Consider the following 7,095-nt stretch of genomic DNA (forward strand, 5'->3'; position numbering starts at 1 on the left):
GAACTGCAAACTGCTGTAAAAAGGTCCTAAACAGAATAAGCAAACTACAAACCAAGTATAACTTAAATTGCTTAAGTGCATTGATGTCTTGCTGTGTTCAAATCGAAAAACAACATTCTGTGGTCTATCTGGATCTGTGTATTGACATTCAAAAGGAGGTCAATTATATATCTAGGATCAATGTTGTCTGCGTCATACAGGCACTGATTATTCTTTGTGTTTTTTAAATATTTTGCGCAACAGATGAGTTTGTGGTAAACAAGAGTATGCAATGCGATTGGCCAGCATATGCACGTGGTCCGCGACAGCTGTATAACAAACACGTAATGCCACTGATAAATGTGCAAGTAGACACATCAGCACAACATACTGACAAGGCATTCGGGAAATAGAGCGACTTATTGAATCTGCATTATGTTTTACAAATACCTTCTTCTCACTGTTCTTATTCTCCTCGTTGTAGACTGCCAAGGCAACCCCAGTAAGTATTGTTTCTTTTCGCTATTTGAGCGATACCTTTATATAATTGTCACTGCTATTTTTCCCTTTACACGAAAAGGAAATTTGTTTCTGAGGACAGTAAAGGACAGGTATTCTCTTGGACTGACGTTCTATATTCAGAAACACGTCCAGTGTCAGAAACCATCAAATAGTCTGCATGACAAGTGTTAAGTCAACTTTCCCATCACTGCTCGACGTTAAGGGGAATTTGAGTATAAGACAGTTGAGTTCATTCCTTTTATCATTCAGTTTTTAGAGGCATTTGTCGTCCTCAAAATGAATTCATATGTAAGATTTCGAGTCAGGTGAGAGATTCAGTTGAATGGAATAAGCAGTTGAGTTCATTCCTTTTATCATTCAGTTTTTGAGAGGCTTTTGTCGTCCTCAAAATGTATTCATATGTAAGATTTCGAGTCAGGTGAGAGAATCAGTTGAATGGAATAAGCAGTTGAGTTCATTCCTTTTATCATACAGTTTTTTGAGAGGCTTTTGTCGTCCTCAAAATGTATTCATATGTAAGATTTCGAGTCAGGTGAGGGAATCAGTTGAATGGAATAAGCAGTTGAGTTCATTCCTTTTATCATACAGTTTTTTGAGAGGCTTTTGTTGTCCTCAAAATGTATTCATATGTAAGATTTCGAGTCAGGTGAGGGAATGAGTTGAATGGAATAAGCTGTTTGGCCATTTCTGACGATATCACATTATCGTTATACCTGAAGCTCAACTTAAATATTCCTTGTCAAGATTTTGCTAATTTACAAATTCATGTTCATAAAGAAAGACACCAGAAAGAAGGGTTGCACAATTCTTGCCCATGGCGGAGCCAATTTCTTGCCTCAATGCCTTCCCACAGTTTCCCGCAGATGTTATCCCTGGGCGCCCATTTTTACTTCTTGTTCTCAGTATTCATCAGATTGGATTTTCATTTACTTTTGTTAAGTCATTCGCATAGAGATGTAAATATATGTACATGATTACGCCATGTAATTAGAAATTCTGCATGGAATAAGATTTATCCTAAAAGTGGTTGTGTGGAATATTATAACATGGCTGAAAACTCAAATCTCTGGCAAAATGTAACTTGTTCATATCTTTGATTGTTTGATTCAAGCTAAGACTCTGAGATTGTTAGCAAAACGAGGTATCAGTCCCACTTGGACTTGTCTCCAAGACTATGTTTAAAAGACTATGTGTAAAGACTATCTGTAAAGAAGTTCTTCCTTCGTTGCATTGACGATTGTCCAAAATCGTTGAGGGAGGTATTTAGGGCTATAAACAGCAAACTATCCCTCATTGTAGGGACAAATTGAAACTGTTGAATATAACTTATTTTACATACGTACTTGCACTCTGCTATTTCCACTTAGAATAGATTCTTAATAAGTCGTGATGAGAACAGGTGTTCAGGCTAACTGACTGTCGTGCACCGAGAACGTTTTTCGACGCTCATTGTATCAATCACTGGTTTCTCTGATCAAGCGATCCTAACATATACTGGACAAAATAAGTTAGGGATATTGGTATTTTTATGATTGACATTTTATCAGTGTGTCAATGAATAAATAGATCATTATTCATAATTTCAAAATTTACATATATCCCTAACTATGTTTGTCCAGTATATTTGTCGCCGTTATATACCTGAACCCTCGCATGTATCTTCACGCAATTTGTATTTTACTAATGTTCAAAGTTGTACGGAGTCTTAAACGGAAAAATAGGCGATTATTCAGGTTATACTTTGTCAAGATCGAATCTATTCAATAATGTCATATCATCATCATCATCATCATCATCATATCATCATCATCATCATCATCATCATCCTATATTACGTATATATGGCCAACATGTGTAAAACAGTAAGGTAAAGACATGCATATGTGCCACACTGAGAATGTAGATCTTATTACAATTGATACGATTATGTGTTCACAGAGATTTTTTGTTTCGATCGGAGAACAAACACTTTTATAAAAAAGATACAAAGTCTTAAGAGTCTATTCTTATCGCTTGTTCTCATCAATTCAATAAACATTTGAACATGAGGGTAATTACGACAGTATTCAGGTAAATATTTAGCACGATACTCATTGTAAAGAGGACATACTAATATAATATGGAAATCATCTTCTAGTTCAGTCACACAGGAACTACAAAACGCAGTTTCATAGTTTTTGGAGTATCTACACGAATTAGCATTAAAATCATGTACATTACAACGAAATTTTGTCAAACATCTCCGTAAATCTTTTGAAGTAATAGTTACAAGATAGTTATCAAAAAAATAGTCAGTATTTATGGTTGAATAGAACATCAAGGATTCGGAAAAAGCTATATATTGATGCCACTTTTGATTATACATGTCTTTGCAACGCTGTTTAAAATTCTCCAAAAACATTTCTTGTTACTAACATCTTGTGCTATCCAAACATAACCGAAACCGTATCATATATAATAACATTCTCACTTTTGATACCCAGTTCTCATCCCCATTGTCATCTAGTCTTTTTTAACATTTCATAACATTTCTTTGAATATCTGTATGGCGGTTGACGTAAAATCCTCCTCCAAAACGACAGAAGGCTGATATAGGCATATATGTCAATAGGATAACGGCCGCATTCTGCCAGTGCGGCTTTACTTGATGTCCTAGAACCAATCTGTAATACATATTTACAAAAACTTCAATGAACCTTTTCAATTTGTTTACGTTTTTCCCATCCCCAAAGCTCATCCCCATATGAAAGTATAGGCTTAATCTTGCCATCAAACAGCTTGAATGCTGCTTCTATTGGCAGATTTTGTATTTTGTTGATAAAACGTTTAATTGGGTAGAGTGCCTTTTCTGCTTGTTGGGAAAGTGTCTCACATGCTTTTGAAAACATGTTTCTGCAGGAGAATACAATGCCAAAATGTTTATAATAAGATGAAGTTTCAATGGACTGTCCATTAATAAACCATTTTTCATATTTCGATAAAAAGCCTCCCTTCTTAAACACGACAACTTTGGTTTTATTCTTGTTTATAGTTAATCCCCATTTTTCACACTCAGTATCTCACCAAAATATCTATTTTCTTTTGGAGATTGATATCAGAATCTGCAAATATAGATACATCATCAGCAAAAAGCAATATTGATAATGCTTTTAGGGATTCATCAATAAATATGCCACTGTCGTCAGATTTCATTCTTTCATTTACAAGTTCATCAATATGCATTATAAATAATACTCATGGCAATATACAACCTTGTCTCACTCCACGTATTGAACATGCTAGTCACATTGGCGATCCTACACCGAACTGAATCCTTAACGTTCTTGTAAATATTTGTTTAACGTTTATGGACTTTACCATGAATACCTCTTTGCAACAACAAGTAGAGCAATTTGCTCCTGTTCACTGAATCAAACGCTTTTTGGAAATCTACAAATCTACAATAAATGCTATAATATTCTAGCATAGTATGAAGTGATCTGTGATAGTTTAACTTGTCATCTAGATTTGAATAACTGCAGCACATTCGAAAAACAGTATCTTACACCGGGGGTTAGTCTTACACTTTGGGTGGTGAGTCTTACACTTGGGGTGGTGAGTCTTACACTTGGGGTTGGTGAGTCTTACACTTGGGGTGGTGAGTCTTACACTTGGGGTTGGTGAGTCTTACACTTGGGGTGGTGAGTCTTACACTTGGGGTGGTGAGTCTTACACTTGGGGTTGGTGAGTCTTACACTTGGGGTGGTGAGTCTTACACTTGGGGTGGTGAGTCTTACACTTGGGGTGGTGAGTCTTACACTTGGGGTTGGTGAGTCTTACACTTGGGGTGGTGAGTCTTACACTTGGGGTTGGTGAGTCTTACACTTGGGGTGGTGAGTCTTACACTTGGGGGTGAGTCTTACACTTGGGGGGGTGAGTCCTACACGAGGTTGGGGGGTGAGTCTTACACTTGGGGTGGTGAGTCTTACACTTGGGGTTGGTGAGTCTTACACTTGTGGTGGTGAGTCTTACACTTGCGGTGGAGAGCACCAGGGATATTCCTCGAGTCCTGTAGTTGAGGGTCCCTGGGACTCATACTCTTAATTTTCAGGGGGTCATGGACTGCAAAATCTGTGTCGCTGACACTTAAATATTATTATTAATATTATGTTGTTATATTGTTGTAATTCAGTTACTGTTATTGTAGTGTGTATCATGATCATCACATTGTTACAGTAATTAAATTGATACCATAACCCAGCAAGAAGCAAACCCAGTGATAACTAATCGTTACTTGATTGAAATTTTACAAATAGTATTTAGACTTTTTCTGTGTCCATGTGGACGTGCTGTTACATTTCGTTGCGCCCATTGTCAATTTTTACGCGTATAGGACGCAGGTCCCGTAAATTGACGTGAGCACAATCTACAGCACAGCGGGTTTGTACTTATGTTCTATATTGTTCATTGTACATATTTTCAGATGCGTGTCAAGAGCTAAGAGGAGAATGCATCTCGCCCAAGAGACCATGTGCAGGTTTCATGATGCAGGGTATATGTCCTGGAGGCATGTCATGCTGCATACAACCAACTTAGTGAGTCGACACCTTCAGTCCACGTGTGAACGGGATCTGCCTCATCGCTGCATCACCTGTTATCCGTCTTGACTGATTAAAGAATATGACTACATGTAGTCAGCATTGCGTTGTCAGAGTTTATGAGCGCTTCAGCTTGGGATCCAATATTTCAGTGAAGTGAAATGTTAGCACAATATTTAACTTAAAGATAAAAATTGTTTAGTTATATATATATATATATATATTTTTGCTAGACATTCTATATTTGCTAGATATTCTATATTTATCAGCTCCTATTGCATATCAAACGGAAATATAACAGATAAGCCACCTGCAATATACACCTGGAAGAAAGTTAAGCACCACGGTCCTTTTTACAAAATGTCGGCTAACGTCAGCGGCGTGCACGCAGAGCACGTTTGTAAAGCTGCATGTGTTTTCGTAAGACCAATCACTCTACAAAAAGGACAGTATCTTTCAACGTTGGTGCAATACAGAAATCACTCTTCAATGGTATGTGCGAAAATACGACAAACCAGTCAGGATACGCATAAGGATTGAGGTGGTACGATTAAACTGTCTCTGCGTTCTTCAATCTGTCGTGGCATTATGTGATTGTTTAAAAAATCATGAAAAATATCTGTCGCCATTTTGACATAACAGACCGCCTCCGTGGTGTAGTGGTTAGAGCGTCCACCCGGAGAGCGGAAGGTCGCGGGTTCGATCCCCGACCGCGTCATACTTAAAGACGTTCAAATATGGTACTTTTAGGTCCCTGCCTGGCGCTCGACATTAATTGGTACAAAAAAGGCTTGTCGGCTCGGAGTCAGTATAATGTGTCTGAGTGGGGTATTCATGCTTCACTGCGGCATGGTATCTCAGTGGGCTAGCACTATAAAACCAGCTTAAGTCTGGGCTAGTACAAGCAGCCGCACACACATATACACACGCATGCACGTCGTCATATGAGCGAAATATTCTCAAGCACGACTTAAAACCCAATTTCACCTCACCTCACCTTTGACATAACAAAGAACATAGGTAACAAAATTGTGTTCCACATTTGAAGTTTTCAATAAGGACACCATGGACGGTAACAGATTCAAATACACACGCGTGCGTTTCTTTTCATAACGGCTCTCATGGCTTTGTCTATTTTGTGGACTTATTTCGGAGATTTTTAGAGTGCTTTCCGACGGTTTTAGCTTATGTGATTATTAATAGCTCTAAGTTTCAAAACAATCTATTACCCTTGTGTCATGTAAGTTCGATCACTTAAGAACTGCCGCTGAATTTTCAAAGTTATATTCATATAATCTTATTTTAAAATCTCTTACCTCTAAACTTGTTTATTTATGTCAAACATTTCCAAAATCCAGGTATTTTTACTGCTTTTCACAATCGCGGCATGGCCACCCTCTCACTGTCAACACAAGTGACCCAGAAAGCTACGTCACATAAGTTCGATCATATGATTGGCTGGCGTGTCGCGTAAACAGGATGACGTGTATGGATGACCTCTTGTGTCAAATTCAGAGTTAGAGCAGTCCCAAGTAATTTTATGGTATTTGTGTCCTTGAAACGTTCATTTAATGTTTCAATACTTCTAAGAACGATGAAAAGTCACAAATATTCAGCTTATATAGAAGTATTATGCTGGGAATTATTCTTCAGGCTCATCGTGACAGGCATCAAACCCCCGAATGTCGACTAACACCACGAACTGGCTTGCAGAATCGTAAATGTGTTCTGTGCTGACATGTAGAGTGGGTACATTGTGCCCAGGTTGTATTTATCAATGAGGCAATAGCTCGAACATCATCAGGTACAAATTGACGGAAATTCTCAAAAAGCAAGTTTTATATAAGAAATGGCCCTTACTTATTTCCAAAGTTTTAAATTTTGACAAGGATATCACGTGTCTGGACAGGTGTGCTGTCAATTTACAACGTGTGAAATAAGTACTGTTTACATTTTATTGGATCTGATTATTGATCTAGGGTTAAAAAGTAGTTGTTTGCTGAATATGAGCTATAAC

General features: G+C 37.7%; 1 long non-coding RNA gene across 1 annotated transcript; it reads left to right on the forward strand.

Annotated features, from left to right (window-relative positions):
* The first annotated feature begins 324 nt into the window (after positions 1-324).
* On the forward strand, positions 325-5,177 carry LOC124271331. Its single transcript, XR_006897009.1, has 2 exons — positions 325-481; positions 4,964-5,177. It is a non-coding gene; the product is annotated as an uncharacterized LOC124271331 (long non-coding RNA).
* The last annotated feature ends 1,918 nt before the right edge of the window (positions 5,178-7,095 follow it).

This window comes from Haliotis rubra, unplaced genomic scaffold, assembly GCF_003918875.1.
Source record: "Haliotis rubra isolate DU_JTF1 unplaced genomic scaffold, ASM391887v1 Scf16, whole genome shotgun sequence".
Taxonomy (NCBI): Eukaryota; Metazoa; Mollusca; class Gastropoda; order Lepetellida; family Haliotidae; genus Haliotis; species Haliotis rubra.